A 17,642-nucleotide genomic window follows, 5' to 3' on the forward strand; every position below is an offset into this window, starting at 1 on the left:
AAAAACCGGCAATCGGAAAATTTGTGATAAAAAATTCACGATACGAAAATTTGCGATCAACACTACTCCTAAAGTCAAAGATATTGCAGCCTTCTCATTGGCCCACAAGCAATAAGCAGTGAGGGATCATGGGTACTGATGAAAAAAAATCTACAATATTCGCGATTACGAAGATATAGCACTATATTCTAGATATTCACGAATTCTCGAAGTGCCAATATTCGTGATAAAAATTTACGATTAGAATATTCGTGATCAACACTAATAGGGAGTCCGCTTTGGTAGTGAAATAATACTGTGAGTCAGTATGACATGCAGATGACAGGCGTCGCTCTTAGAATCACTGCACACTTCACTTATTTGGGCAGTGTGGCCAAAACTGACCAAATAACTAAAGTGTGAACCTAGCCTTACAGGTCAATGTTAGCGTCAAGAAGAAGCGCACTTCTTTTCACACCGTCGACAGCTGATTCCACATAGATGTCTACAGAACCTGTTCTATTAAACGCTTATACAAGTAGAGCCTCCCTGACAGAGTGGAGAGGGTTAAATGCAGACGGTATCAGCAGCATCTCACATCATCGACTTTTATTTGGACTTCAAAGCATCAATACACATAGCAACGTTTCGGCCTTTGTCAAGCCTATTCACATTGTGTTACATCCATATATTTATGGTAAAAACAAGTGCGGCACCCCATCCAGATGATCCAATTACAGGCAATGGTATAAACTGACCAATGAGAATGCATATTTACTCAACCCCTCTTTAGCCTAATTTACCTACAGTCATGTGAAAAAATTAGGACACCCTTTGAAAGCATGTGGTTTTTTGTAACATTTTTAATAAAAGGTTATTTCATCTCCGTTTCAACAATACAGAGAGATTAAAGTAATCCAACTAAACAAAGAAAACTGAAGAAAAGTCTTTTCAAGATCTTCTGTAAATGTCATTCTACAAAAATGCCTATTCTAACTGAGGAAAAAGATAGGACACCCTCACATGTATTCCCTCTTAAATTGGCTCAGATCTCACACAGGTATATCACACCAGGTGCACATAATTAGTAGATCGTTACTCTGCATGTTGAATGAGGCTTGCCCTATTTAAACCTCAGACATTTAGTTTGGTGTGCTCCTGACTGTTGAAGTGAGAGTGAGCACCATGGTGAGAGCAAAAGAGCTGTCAGAGGACTTCAGAAAAAAGATTGTAGCAGCCTATGAGTCTGGGAAGGGATTTAAAAAGATCTCAAAAGATTTTGAAATCAGCCATTCCACTGTCCGGAAGATAGTCTACAAGTGGAGGGCTTTCAAAACAACTGCCAACATGCCCAGGACTGGTCGCCCCAGCAAGTTCACCCCAAGAGCAGACCGCAAGATGCTAAAAGAGGTCTCCAAAAACCCTAAAGTGTCATCTCGAGAACTACAGCAGGCTCTGGCTACTGTTGATGTAGAAGTACATGCCTCTACAATCAGAAAGAGACTGTACAAGTTTAACTTGCATGGGAGGTGTGCAAGGAGGAAACCTTTGCTTTCCAAGAGAAACATCGAGGCCAGACTGACATTTGCCAGAGATAAAGTTGACAAAGGCCAGGACTTCTGGAATAATGTTCTTTGGACAGATGAGTCCAAAATTGAATTATTTGGACACAAAAAGAACCTCATACCAACTGTGAAGCATGGAGGTGGAAGTGTCATGGTTTGGGGCTGCTTTGCTGCAGCAGGACCTGGTCAGCTCACCATCATAGAATCCACGATGAATTCTACTGTGTATCAGAAGGTGCTTGAAGAACATGTGAGACCATCAGTTAGAAAATTAAAGCTGAAGCGGAACTGGACCATGCAACATGACAATGACCCAAAACATACTAGTAAATCAACCAAAGATTGGCTGAAAAAGAAGAAATGGAGAGTCCTGGAATGGCCAAGTCAAAGTCCAGATTTGAATCCCATTGAGATGCTGTGGGGTGACTTGAAAAGGGCTGTACGTGCAAGAAACCCCTCAAACATCTCACAGCTGAAAAAGTTCTGCATTGAGGAGTGGGGTAAAATTTCCTCAGACCGATGTCGAAGAATGGTAGATGGCTACAAGAACCGTCTCACTGCAGTTATTTCAGCCAAAGGAGGTAACACTCGCTATTAGGGGCAAGGGTGTCCTATCTTTTTCCTCAGTTAGAATAGGCATTTTTGTAGAATGACATTTACAGAAGATCTTGAAAAGACTTTTCTTCAGTTTTCTTTGTTTAGTTGGATTACTTTAATCTCTCTGTATTGTTGAAACGGAGATGAAATAACCTTTTATTAAAAATGTTACAAAAAACCACATGCTTTCAAAGGGTGTCCTAATTTTTTCACATGACTGTATATGTCTCACCTGAGTGTCCAACAATCACACTAAAGGTAAACCCCATCATCATATGGCATCTGCTATTGCTGTGCACCAAATGTAGAGCAAAACATCAATTGCCATGTTCAGCGTTCCTCACCGCTCTAGGCACATGCATACACAGCTGTCTAATCACTCACGTCATCATCTGTGTTCCCTGTGTTGCGTCCAAGGGTCCGCCCCTTAGTGTCACGTCGCTCCGTCTTCTATTGCTGACGTCATTGGGTCGCAACAAGCGCTCCCACCTACATCATCCTGGCGCCGACTTACAACTATCTGACCTCACCGAGGGCATCCCAATACTGGAAGTATCCAAGTAACTACAGAAGCCCCGCAAGTATAGACTGCAATACACCACCTATACAGGGGCAGCCCCAAGTCATCACGACCCCCACTATATGATGTCGATTATAGATTGGTGACCCCAGACTGCCCAAGCAATTGATCAACATGTTCCAGCAATGTCAGACTCACGAGTGCGATCAGGGTACACTATATATACCAGTATCCAGAGGCACTATATACAGACGTGGACAAAATTGTTGGTACCCTTTGGTCAATGAAAGAAAAAGTCACAATGGTCACAGAAATAACTTTAATCTGACAAAAGTAATAATAAATTAAAATTCTATAAATGTTAACCAATGAAAGTCAGACATTGTTTTTCAACCATGCTTCAACAGAATTATGTAAAAAAATAAACTCATGAAACAGGCATGGACAAAAATGATGGTACCCCTAGAAAACACAGAACATAATGTGACCAAAGGGACATGTTAATTCAAGGTGTGTCCACTAATTAGCATCACAGGTGTCTACAACCTTGTAATCAGCCATTGGGCCTATATATATGGCTCCAGGTAATCACTGTGTTGTTTGGTGATATGGTGTGTACCACACTCGACATGGACCAGAGGAAGCAAAGGAAAGAGCTGTCTCAAGAGATCAGAAAGAAAATTATAGACAAGCATGTTAAAGGTAAAGGCTATAAGACCATCTCCAAGCAACTAGATGTTCCTGTGAGTACAGTTGCACATATTATTCATAAGTTTAAGATCCATGGGACTGTAGCCAACCTCCCTGGACGTGGCCGCAGGAGGAAAATTGATGACAAATCTAAGAGACGGATAATCCGAATGGTAACAAAAGAGCCTAGAAAGACTTCTAAAGAGATTCAAGGTGAACTTCATGCTCAAGGAACATCAGTGTCAGATCGCACCATCCGTCGTTGTTTGAGCCAAAGTGGACTACATGGGAGACGACCAAGGAGGACACCATTGTTGAAAACGAATCATAAAAAAGCAAGACTGGAATATGCCAAACTACATGTTGACAAGCCACAAAGCTTCTGGGAGAATGTCCTGTGGACAGATGAGACAAAAATCGAAGTTTTTGCCAAGGCACATCAGCTGTATGTTCACAGACGAAAAAATGAAGCATATCAAGAAAAGAACACTGTCCCTACTGTGAAACATGGAGGAGGCTCTGTTATGTTCTGGGGCTGCTTTGCTGCGTCTGGCACAGGGTGTCTTGAATCTGTGCAGGGTACAATGAAATCTCAAGACTATCAAGGAATTCTAGAGAGAAATGTACTAGCCAGTGTCAGAAAGCTTGGTCTCAGTCGCAGGTCATGGGTCTTGCAACAGGACAATGACCCAAAACACACCGCTAAAAACACCCAAGAATGGCTAAGAGGAAAAAATTGGACTATTCTAAAGTGGCCTTCTATGAGCCCTGACCTCAATCCTATTGAGCATCTTTGGAAGGAGCTGAAACATGCAGTCTGGAAAAGGCACCCTTCAAACCGGACACAACTGGAGCAGTTTGCTCATGAGGAGTGGGCCAAAATACCTGCTGAGAGGTGCAGATGTCTCATTGACAGTTACAGGAAGCGTTTGATTGCAGTGATTGCCTCAAAAGGTTGCGCAACAAAATATTAAGTTAGGGGTACCATCATTTTTGTCCATGCCTGTTTCATGAGTTTATTTTTTTACATAATTCTGTTGAAGCATGGTTGAAAAACAATGTCTGACTTTCATTGGTTAACATTTATAGAATTTTAATTTATTATTACTTTTGTCAGATTAAAGTTATTTCTGTGACCATTGTGACTTTTTCTTTCATTGACCAAAGGGTACCAACAATTTTGTCCACGTCTGTATGTCCTAATATCGCTATATACAGTCGTGGCCAAAAGTTTGGAGAATTACGTAAATATTGGAAATTGGAAAAGTTGCTGCTTAAGTTTTTATAATAGCAATTTGCATATACTCCTGAATGTTATGAAGAGTGATCAGATGAATTGCATAGTCCTTCTTTGCCATGAAAATTAACTTAATCCCCCAAAAAACTTTCCACTGCATTTCATTGCTGTCATTAAAGGACCTACTGAGATCATTTCAGTAATCGTCTTGTTAACTCAGGTGAGAATGTTGATGAGCACAAGGCTGGAGATCATTATGTCAGGCTGATTGGGTTAAAATGGCAGACTTGACCTGTTAAAAGGAGGGTGATGCTTGAAATCATTGTTCTTCCATTGTTAACCATGGTGACCTGCAAAGAAACGCGTGCAGCCATCATTGCGTTGCATAAAAATGGCTTCACAGGCAAGGATATTGTGGCTACCAAGATTGCACCTCAATCAACAATTTATAGGATCATCAAGAACTTCAAGGAAAGAGGTTCAATTCTTGTTAAGAAGGCTGCAGGGTGTCCAAGAAAGTCCAGCAAGCGCCAGGATCGTCTCCTAAAGAGGATTCAGCTGCGGGATCGGAGTGCCACCATTGCAGAGCTTGCTCAGGAATGGTAGCGGGAAGGTGTGAGCGCATCTGCACGCACAGTGAGGCGAAGACTTTTGGAAGATGGCCTGGTGTCAAGAAGGGCAGCAAAAAAGCCACTTCTCTCCAAAAAAACTTCAGGGACAGATTGATCTTCTGCAGAAAATATGGTGAATGGACTGCTAAGGACTGGGGCAAAGTAATATTCTCAGATGAAGCCTCTTTCCGATTGTCTGGGGCATCAGAAGAAAAGGTGAGCGCTACCATCAGTCCTGTGTCATGCCAACAGTAAAGCATCCTGAGAACATTCATGTGTGGGGTTGCTTCTCATCCAAGGGAGTGGGCTCACTCACAATTTTGCCCAAAAACACAGCCATGAATAAAGAATGGTACCAAAACACCCTCCAACAGCAACTTCTTCCAACAATCTAACAACAGTTTGGTGAAGAACAATGCATTTTCCAGCATGGTGGAGCACCATGCCATAAGGCAAAAGTGATAACTAAGTGGCTCGGGGACCAAAACGTTGACATTTTGGGTCCATGGCCTGGAAACTCCCCAGATCTTAATCCCATTGAGAACTTGTGGTCATTCCTCAAGAGGCGGGTGGACAAACAAAAACCCACTAATTCTGACAAACTCCAAGAAGTGATTATGAAATAATGGGTTGCTATCAGTCAGGAATTGGCCCAGAAGTTGATTGAGAGCATGCCCAGTCGAATTGCAGAGGTCCTGAAAAAGAAGGGCCAACACTGCAAATACCGACTCTTTGCATAAATGTCATGTAATTGTCGATAAAAGCCTTTGAAATGTATGAAGTGCGTGTAATTATATTTCACTACATCACAGAAACAACTGAAACAAAGATCTAAAAGCAGTTTAGCAGCAAACTTTGTGAAAACTAATATTTGTGTCATTCTCAAAACTTTTGGCCATGTCTGTACACTCCTCAACATCTAGCTTGACCAATCGCTTAATATTGTCCCACCCAACAAATACATGCAGGCCTCATCATCTGCTCTGCCATAGTCGCAAGACAGAATTACCATATACCCTCCCTCAGATGATCATGGATGGGGGAAAAAACGGCCACTGTATGTAAAAACAATAACAGAATTGTACACCCACAAAGAAGCTTATACAACACAAACCCAATCAGTTGTGGAAACATTGAACTCAATGTTTAATCCATATGGTTGGAGTGACTTCAAATTGTGTATCCATTTGAGTTCTTTCTACCTCAGGATCTTATTCTTATCCCCTCCCCTTCTAAGATGACCTACACAATCTATTGCCCGAAAACGTAATTGATTTATGGAATGCCCACATTCAATAAAGAGTGGAGAGGGTGTTAGCAGTAAGTTTGTGTTGACGTCGACGTCGCTGATTATTTTGTCCTTCCTCTGATCCGTCAGAACAATAACCCCCCCCCCCCCCAAAAAATGGATCCTGCCTGTGGAGCATCCGCCTTTACTTGGTTAACATTTGGTCAGTAATCCATCAGTATTGCTAAAACAAAAAAAAAAAAAAACAGGAGTAGATCCAAAACAGAGATGACATGTAAATAGCATATTTGCATGTCTTCTGTGTTTTGTACCCACTCCTGCTTTTGGCTACCAAATAATAAGCCAATTCTGATGCAAAATAGGGACCATGTCATGCAAGCCTTACAGCTGTTGCATAGGCAGGATCCGTTGTGCTTCTTATTTTTCCTTCCTTTTGACAGATCAGAAGAAGGGTCAAATAAATGATGATGTCAGCCAGGCCAAAAGGCAAAAAAGTGGCCCAGTCATGAAGTGGGGAGGGTGGGAACAGCATGAGAAGTCCACAGAGTGGCCCTATGACATATTGGTGAGGTGAAATCAGGATGAGGAGACCACAGAGTGGCACAATGACAGTGTGGAGGTGGAAGCATCAGCAGGCCACAGAGTGTAGAGGTGGCAGCAGCATGAGGAGACCACAGAGTGGCACAATGACAATGTGGAGGTGGCAGCAGCATCAGGAGACCACAGAGTGGCAAGGTGACAGTGTTGAGGCGGCAGCAGCTTTAGGAGACCACAGAGTGGCAAGGTTACATAGTGTGGATGTGGCAGCAGCATCAGGAGACCACAGAGTGACCCAGTGACAGACTGGGGAGTTGCGTGGCAATACCAGTACCAGCTGAAGATAGTGGGTGAAAGAAGGAGCACTTGGCATCAGATGTGTGGCATCAGACGGGTGGCAGCATCAGAATAGTAGCTGAGGCAGGTAGCCAGAAGAAACCGGTCTCTTTTGTCAAAGTGTTGATGTGGCACCATGGATGATCTAGTCTGATGCATCAGGCATTAGTGGGTGGAAATTCTGGCTGATGCACGCCTGATTCATCTTGACAAAGATCAGTCTCTCCACATTTTGGGTGGACAGGCAAGTTCTTCTTGGGGTAACTATGGCCTTCCCCACACTAAACACCTGCTCTGATGCCACACTACTGGCCTGGCAGGAAAGCTTTTCCAGGGCAAACTCTGCTAGCTGTGGCCACAAATCTAGTTTGGCTGCCCAATAGTCCAGTGGATCCTCAATGTGGGGTGGCACGGTGCTGTCCAAGTATGCCACCACTTGCAGGTTCAGGTACTGTTCCAGGTCTAGCTGCCTCTGCTGTTGTTGGCGAGTAGTTTCTTCACTAGGCGGGTGAAGAAAGCTGCTCACGAGTGACTCTAGACTCAAGTTACTGCTGATGGAGCTGGAACTGCTCCTAGCCCCGCCTCCACCCTGCCAGAGCAGCCAGAGGAATGTGAGCGCAGAGGGACCTCCCCCGGTCAGACCTGCAAGAGGATGGACAATGGCGCAGATAGGCAGCGGCCAACTGACTAAATAGGATAGCTCTATAGTAGTTCAGTTTGTACTCCCTCTCAGCGGGTGTAAAAAAGGCCCCCATTTTGGATCAATAGCGAGGGTTGAACAAGGTGGAGAGTCAGAAGTCATCCCTCTGCCAAATGCTGACAATTTGGCTGTCACTACGCAATAAAGCATGCATCGGGCCATTTGTGCAAGTGACTTGGAGGGACTCCCTGCCTCCATCTCGACTGCATACTGCCACAGTGTGTCTGGGTCCTCTGCCTCATCTTCCTCATCGCCCTGTAGCTCCTCTGGCTGCTCCTGCTCCTCCTCTCCTGTCACCTGTGTAGAAAAAACACACATTTCACTTCACATTGCTTGTGCTCCAATGTCCTCCTCCTCCAGTTCAGCCCCCACAGGGCTCATGTGGCCATGAGATCTAGGTGCCATGTCTCCAGTCCCTTGACCAGCCATATTTAGCAGCATCTGTCCCAGGACATGAAGCAGTGGAATGACATAGTTCATCCCGTAGTCCTGGCGACTGACAAAAAAAAGTGGCATCCTCAAAGGGCCTGAGCAAACGGCAGGTGTCATGCATGAGCTGCCACTGGCTGACATTGAAGTTACACAGGGGAGTATTCCTGTCCGCTTGGATCATCAATAAATCGTTTATGGCCTTTCTCAGTTTTTATAGTCGGTCCAACATATGGGGGGTGGAATTCCAATGGGTGGAAATGTCGCATATCAGCTTATGTTGGGGGATGCCATTCTGCCGCTGCAGATCAAGGAGGGTGTGCTTTGCTGTCTATGAGTGGACTAAGTGCATGAAAAGTTTCCTGGCCATTTTTCGGATGTCTTGTATATAGGTGGAAGACTTCAGGAACCGCTTGAAAACCAGATTGAACACGTGCGCCATGGATAAGAAATAATGTTTCTTGGAATATGGGGGAGAGAGGAGGAGAATTGAGGGAGGGGAGAGATGGACGGAGGTAGGAGGAGGAGATGGGGAGGTGACCTTGAAGGGAGCTATCATGCTAAGTAAGAGACTCAGAGGCATGTGTAGCCACTGGATCAATTGGTGGGGGATATGGGGAGGTGGGTGGGTTGCTAAAAAAACAACTTTCTCTCTCTCTCTTCCTTCTCTCTCTCTCTCTGGTGGCTCCCTCTCTTCCCTTTCTGGCCCCTGTCTTCAGAGTGGGAAAGGATGAAATCCCTCAGGTAATAGTTATTTAAAAACAGAATTATGCATATAGTGTCAAGGATTATCAGAGGATTGGGAGTTGGAGTAAAAAGAATAGCAGTTTTTAATGTGATTAATAAGGTTTTACCTGCAATAATATGTCTTCAGGAAACGCATTTAACTAAAAAATTTGTTTAAAAAATTCTGGGTATAATGATGCCATGGATACGGAGGGCATATCACTCCACGTATTCCTGATTTTGAAGAGGGGTAAGCATCCTGATTCATAGGGATATACAAATAAATGTGCTGGAAGTAAAAATATACAAGGAGGGGCGATATATAATAATGGATTGCATAATGGAGAACAAATCCTGGATAATAGCGAACGTATATATACCCCCTACCTTTTCAACAGATGTGCTAATAAAAATTCCAGATTTTTCTTTGAATAGGGGTAATAGGGCACTAGTGATAGTAGGTGATTTCAATATGGTAATGGAGGAGGAAATAGATGGATGTAGGTTGGGAAGTAATAAGGCACAAAGTATGAATTCTAGACTAAAAAATATTACACAAGAATTGGATTGGATTGATGTTTGGAGATTGCAGAATCATAGAGCAAAGAAATGTTCTTGTTTTTCTAAAACACATAAAGTGTTATCACGTATAGATATGGAAATAATAAATAGGATTGCTTTATATAATATTATTAAAGTTAAATATGCACAACGAGGTATTTTGGATCACAATCCACTTATGGTTAATATTAGGGAGGATAGGATACCAATAAAAATTAAGTTAGGTTGGATTAATCTTAAAGGGGATCACGATAAGATTGTAAAGGATATTAAAGAATATTTTGAAAAAAATGAGGGTACTGCGGCCAACAAGATGGTGTGGGAAGCAGGTAAAGCTTTTATGAGAGGGTTTTTTATAAAGTACACGTCTATATGCAAGAGAGAAAACAGATAGTACTTTGATAGGTTTGAATACGAAGTAAAAAAAGAGAAAAAAAACATATATACACAATACAACAGAGATTAATTGCCAGAACTAGAGTGAGAAACGAATAGAGTATAAAGAGTAATTCTACATGCTAGCGGAGAAGCAAAAACAAAATTATGTAAGAGAATATTATATTCAGGGTCATTTACCGGGAAGGAGACTAGCATCTATTGTATCCACACAAAAATAAAAGAATTACATAGGCAGCTTAATAAATGAGTATGGACAGGAAATAGAAGAACAGGGGGGGGGGGGGGAATAGCTATTGAAGGAATATTTTGAACAAATATACAAAACCAGATTAAATCAGAGCAAGAAGGAAATAGAAGAGTTTTTGAGAACCATTGGAACAGAGAGATGATCTGGAAATGGCAATCAACCTAGAAGAAATAGACAGTGTTTTGGATGTAATTAGCAAAAATAAAGCCCCAGGGTCGGATGGCATCCCCTTTGAAGTCTATAGTAGCTACAGGAATTTATTATCTCCTAAGTTATTAGAGATGTGGAACATTTCAAAGGAAAATAAGAACCTACCGACACATTACGGAAAGCCTTAATAACCCTATTATTAAAACCTGATAAAAATCCTAGATTAATGGACTCATATTGACCCATCTCTTTAATTAATACAGATAAGGCTACTTTCACACCTGCGTTAAGTACGGATCCATCTGGTATCTGCACAGACGGATCCGCACCTATAAATGCAAACGATGGTATCCGTTCAGTACAGATCCGTCTGCATACACTTAGTCAAAAAATGTCTAAGTCTAAGGCCTCTTTCACACGGGCGTCATATTTTTGGCCTGGATAAGAGGCGTGTGCGTTGCGGGAAAATGCGTGATTTTTCTGCGCGAGTGCAAAACATTGTCATGCGTTGCACTCGCGTGAGAAAAATCGCGCATGTTTGGTACCCAAACCCCGACTTCTTCACAGAAGTTCAGGCTTGGGAATGATGTTCTGAAGATGGTATTATTTTCCCTTATAACATGGTTATAAGGGAAAATAATAGCATTCTGAATACAGAATGCATAGTAAAACAGCGCTAGAGGGGTTAAAAAAAATAAAAAATAATTTAACTCACCTTAGTCCACTTGATCGCGAAGCCGGCATCTCCTTGTGTCTCCTCTGCGCTGAACAGGACCTGGGGATTTGGGTGAGCATTAAATAGAGGTTAAGGACCTTTGATGACGTCACTCAGGTCATCACATGGTACGTCACATGATCTTTTACCATGGTGATTCACCATGGTAAAAGACCATGTGATGACCGAAGTGACGTCATCAAAGGTCCTTAACCTCTATTTAATGCTCACCCCAGTCCCCAGGTCCTGTTCAGCGCAGAGGAGACACAAGGAGATGCCGGCTTCGCGATCAAGTGGACTAAGGTGAGTTAAATTTTTATTTATTTTTTAACCCTTCTAGCGCTGTTTTACTATGCATTCTGTATTCAGAATGCTATTATTTTCCCTTATAACCATGTTATAAGGGAAAATAATAATGATCGGGTCTCCAGCCCGATCGTCTCCTAGCAACCGTGCGTGAAAATCGCACCGCATCCGTACTTGCTTGCGGATGCTATGCGATTTTCACGCTTCCCATTCACTTCTATGGGGCCTGCGTCGCGTGAAAATCGGACAATATAGAGCATGCTGCGATTTTCACTCAACGCACAAGTGATGCGTGAAAATCACCGCTCATGTGCACAGCCCCATAGAAATGAATGGGTCAGGATTCAGTGCGGGTGCAATACGTTTACCGCACGCATCGCACCCGCATGAAAAACTCACCCGTGTGAAAGGGACCTAAGTGTAAGTCAAACGGATCCGTCCTGACTTTACATTGAAAGTCAATGGGGGACGGATCCGTTTACAATTGCACCAATATTGTGTCAATGTAAACGGATCCTTCCCCATTGACTTACATTGTAAGTAAGGACAGATCCGTTTGGCTCTGCACCGCCAGGCGGACACCAAAACGCTGCAAGCAGCGTTTTGGTGTCCGTCTCCAGAGCGAAATGGAGGCGGAACGGAGCCAAACTGATGCATTCTAAATGGATCCGCATCCATTCAGAATGCATTTGGGCTAAACTGATCCATTTGGGGCTGCTTGTGAGAGCCTTGAAACGTATCTCGCAGGCGGACCCAGAAACTGCAGTTTTTTAAAGTAGCCTAACAAGATTTTGGCGAAGGTGCTAGCAGAAAGGTTTAAAAAAGTGGTAAAGTCTCTCATCCACACTGATCAAACAGGATTTATAGCAGGTAAAACCACATCAGATATTATTATCAGATGTATTTTAAATATGCAGGTTAAACCAATAAATAGTGGAGAGAGATTAATAGTGACTATAGACGCTTTGGAAGCCTTTTATTAACGCCAGAATAATTGTAAATGATGAACTGTCCGACCCTTTTAGAATAGAAAGAGGAGTAAGACAGGGCTGCCCTTTGTCGCCCCTTCTTTTCACTCTAGCAATAGAACCTCTAGCCTCAATTATAATACAAGATGACAGCTTAATAGGTTTTAAATATGGAAGTGACGAAGAAAAAATCTCAATGTATGCTGATGATGTGATGTTGTTTGTAGAATCCCATGACTCAATGAGGTATATCTTTGAGACATTTAAAAGATATGGGGAAGTAGCAGGATTGAAGATAAATTGGGATAAATCAGCTCGTATATCATTGGACCCGTTAGGAGACCAAATCGTAGGACCCCTACAGGTTATAAAGGATGAAGGGAGTATTAAATACTTGGGAATCAACATATCTGGTAACCCACAGGAATATATAAAATTAAATGTTGCACCTATAATAAACAGAGTTAAGGAAAAGGTGCAAGTTTGGAAAAGACTGCCCCTTTCAATGATAGGAAGAATCTCTCTAATCAAATGTGTCTGCTCCCAATGATATAACTATAACTATATACTGTGGAACTCACCAATAGAGATACCAAAGAAGTTCTATAAGATTATTTAGTGAATTAATATGGAGAGGGAGGAAACCTAGAATTAGGTTGCAAGTATTGCAACGGCCTGAGGGAAGAGGGGGCTTGTCGGTCCCCGATATAAGACTATATTTCTTCGCTGGCCAGGTCAAGAACATAGGGAGTTGGAGCAGATCTTCAAGTTATAGAGAAATTATAGGAAAAATCGATAAAGGGCTTATAGGGTGCATTGTATACCAGGTATTGGAGGCGGGGTTAAAGGATAACTGTCAAAAAAAATTATTTTTATTTTTGCTAAAGTGTAGGGCAAGTGATAACAATTTTGCAATAGACTTTATTTAGCCAAACCGTTTATTTTTGGTAGAAAACTGGGGCTGAAATGGCCCTTAGCAGCACACTTCAAATGAGCGTTGCTAAGGGCCATCCGTCTCCTATTAGAAAAGGGGAGTCTTTTTGCAATAAAGTCTATTGCAAAATTGTTATCACTTGCCCTACACTTAAACAAAAAAAAAAAAAAAAAATATATATATATATATATATATATATATATATATGTATATATATACTGTATATGACAGTTATCTTTTAAAATCACATGAGTTTTTGTGGAAGTCACCAACAATAAAGTTAATGTATAAAACATGGTTGAGAATTAAATTATACTGGCAGGATACCGATCTTCATAGTGACACTTTGCTATGGAACAACGATAACTTAAAAGAACTTAGAGCTATTGAAAGGAAAAACTGGCAGGAATATGGGATTTATATACTGGGACAGATCTGGAAGAATGGGGAAGTAATTGGATTTCAAGAGTTAAAGGGACATTTTGGAGTCCTTGATAAGGATTTTTTTTTATTATATGCAGTTAAAGCATGCAATAAGATCAGGTATGCGAGATATAAGGGATATAGAAGATCTACCTCAGCTGCTAAAAAAATGAAGGAAGTGGACGGAGAGGGAAATATGCTAGAGAGGGGGAAATGGGAAGAGGAGATAGATTCGATGAAAAGATGGGAGAGAATCCTGATGGAAATAAAGAGAGTTTCTAGGAATCCGGCATATAGATTGACACAGTTTTTTAAAATTATAAATCAATTATTTTACACCCCAAAAAAGCTGATGAGATTTTATAAAAATAAGGTGTGGAAATTCCATAAATGTTAAGAGATAGGGGTAGATGATGTACACCTTTTTGGAGCTGTATACACATTCAGGATTTCTGGAATAAAGTTATATTGAAATATATGTGCTCGGAGATATGCAAGATATAGAGCAAATTCGCCCGCGAACACATGCCTTCTTGAATCACAAGTCCTGCAATGCACAAATAAGTCCTTACCTGTGCCGGGAGCCGGTCTGAAACAAATGCGGTCACCGGGAGCAGGCAGTTCCAAGAACAGCCGTCGGGGGTCTTCATCGGACTTTTCTCGGAACTGCCTGCTCCCTGTGACTGCATTTGTTTCAGACCGGCTCGCGGCGCAGGCCCAGGTAAGGGCTTACCATTGCCTCGTCGGACTTGTGATTTAAAATGGCAGCATCCATGTGATCGCTGGCAAATTGGCGAGTTTAATAAAAAGCTCAATAGCAAGTGAAAGAGGGAATCCTACCTTATTTATTTTCCTTAGGGGGAGGGTGGAGAGGGAGGGGAGGGAAATTAGGAAGGAAAGGTTGTTGCTCAATTGGTTGAAAGGGCCATCGACTCATGGACGGGTGAGGTCCCAGGTGATTGAGGTGGCCTATCTGCCTCAGTGTATGTGTGGGGCAAATGGAAGATCTTAGTATGGGAGAAGATATTCAGATGAGGTCTTTTTTTATTAGCCTATGTTTTCGTTAGGTAACCCTTTTATCTTGAGATGTGTGAGGATTGTTACCGGGGGCCTCGCACGGTATTGTAATGAATTGATTGTCCTTGATGGTGGTCCAGAAGACCCCATATTATTGGCCCTCTTGATTGAAAAGTGATTTTAATTGTATTGAAATGGATGTTTAATAATGAGAATTTATATGACAGATTTTTTTTATTTAAAAAAAATCCCAACCGGGATGAAAGAATACAAGAAGAACATTAGACATTATTGAAAGCAACAAGCCCAGGTATCTCAGTAGTCAGTCACAGGAAAAATCTGATAATAAAGAGAGGACACAAGAAGACAAAAATTACATGCGTATATCTTTTTATGGCAGTATCCCTCCGGAATATTGAGTTCATTCACACCACACACACATACACACCTGAGCACCCCGTTGCTCCACCCAAGTCAATACTACTGCAGCCAAACACCCCAGATCTTTTTCAAAATGCTCCGGAGTCCCTCTAGCAGCATATGTTAACTTATACATGCGAAGATCAGTGTTTATGAGTTGTATCAAGAGTAGGGGGTCTTAGGTGGTTTCCAGTTTAGGAGAATCGTCTGTCTCCCATGACACATTAGTAGACGTAACAGTCTTCTGCCATATTTAATGGGGATTAAGTCTGCCACAAGGCCCAGCAAGCATACCATAGGGGAACAGACCCCCAGAAGCTCCAGCCCCCGTATTAATAAAAGTACATATCCGACCCTAGTACAGCTGCATAGTGGAACACGCCCATATCATATGGTACAAGGACCCTCTCAACTCCCCGCATCTCGAACAGGAAGGATCCGGTAGTCTACGCATGTGGAACAGGCGCACTGGGGTCAGGTACACCCTGTAGACCCACTTGATCTGGATGAGCTGGTCCTGAGCACTAATTACCGTAGATCTCCACACAGAGCTCAATTCCTCCAGATGAGACACCTCCAGGCCAGGAATATCCATGTACCAACGCTCAAATGAGCGCCGGAGCAGTGAATCTTGAATTTTCATTATCTCCTCATAGAAGGAGGAAACTGGTTTATATGGATGTGCCTGCCTAGCAATAGATTCGAGAGGGACCACATTTCAACTGTAGAGGTAAAGTTTTAAACTGAGCTGGACAGGCGTGTCTCAACTGGAGGTATCGAAAGAAACTCATACGGGGTAGGTTATAATATCTTTGGAGAAAATCTGTCTTGATATATTTGGGTAAGATATCTCACCCCTTTCTGAGGCCAGAATTCATAGTCAGGGAGATGTAGGAGCTCTTTAAGCTGCTTGTTTCACCACAGAGGGATATATGGGGACCAGGTCTTTCCATCCGCACTCACTACATGTACCTCTACAAACACATTTGCCATAGCCTCCGTGTAGTGTTTCACCTTGGACGCCCCTCCCCGATATACCAGATTTGCCAGTGTCTCGTATGAGCCCACTAATGCCCCTTCAAGGACCACTGCTGGATTTTTCGCATCTGCCCTGATCCACCATGATGCATATACCAGTTGCGAGGCAATATAATAAATATACAGTACATATCTGGCAATCTCAGTCTTCCCTGTGAGTATAAAGCCATTAGGGATTTCCTAGCCAACCTAGGAGCCTGGTGTCTCCACAAGAATGGTGACAGCACTCTATCTAAGGACTCAAAGTGAGATTTGGGAATTTTCATTGGAGTTGCTCTGTAGACATATAGCAGTTTAGGTAATAATACCATTTTGACAATATTTATTTGGCCCACCAGTGACAGTGGCAGGTTTCCCAGGGCTCGATTTTACGGGTGATATACTTTATCATAGGAACCACATTCAGTTGATAAAACTGACTAGGGTCTCTGTGTATCCGAATCCCCAAGTATACGAAGCTATCAACCACCTCCAATCGAGAAAGTGGAGACACGTGTGTTCTTTCCACCTCATCGACAAGGCACCGGCTAGACTTCGCCCAATTAACCAGAGAGTAAGTTCCAAAGCCGTCAGGATTCAATTTCTTGATGAAGGACACATAGGAGTTCCTCCCCTCTGTGACTCCGTTCGCCCAGGCAAACGAGGTGCAGAACAGTGTGAAACATGTGGTATTCTGGAGGGGCACTGTGAATTGTCCCTGCAGTTGAGGTGGAGGATGAGGAGGCAGAGGCAGACATTGTCGCAGGACCAAGGGCATGAGAACGTGGAGATGGAAGGGCCGTCACCTGGCCAAGTTGCTGGTGTGGCTGTGCAGGAACCACATTCACTCAGTGGGCTGTAAAGGACATGTATTGACCCTGACCGTAGTTACAGATCCACACGTCGGCACTGCTGTGCACTTTGGCAGACACCGACAGGCTCAAGGACTGGACCACCTTCTGTTCTACATAGATGTGCAGGGCTGGTACTACCTTTTTGGAAAATAAATGACGGCCTGGGGCTCTCCACCTCGGCTCGGCAAAAGCCATCAGTTCTCTGAAAGGTGCAGAGTCCACCACTTGGAAATGGAGAGACTGCAGCACCAACAACTTGGCAAGGAGCACATTGAGCTTCTGCGCCGTTGGAGGAATGCATGAATACTGTTGTCTCTTGGCAATCACTTCGGTGATCAATTGCTGATGGAATGACTGACAAGGAGTAGGTGGAGGAGCAGGAGCTTCAGGACCAGCAAATGATGGGAAGGAGAGACAGATCCCTTCGGCTGAGGTGGTGGAGCCTTGACTGCCTG

This window comes from Bufo gargarizans, chromosome 5 (assembly GCF_014858855.1).
Source record: "Bufo gargarizans isolate SCDJY-AF-19 chromosome 5, ASM1485885v1, whole genome shotgun sequence".
Lineage (NCBI taxonomy): Eukaryota > Metazoa > Chordata > Amphibia > Anura > Bufonidae > Bufo > Bufo gargarizans.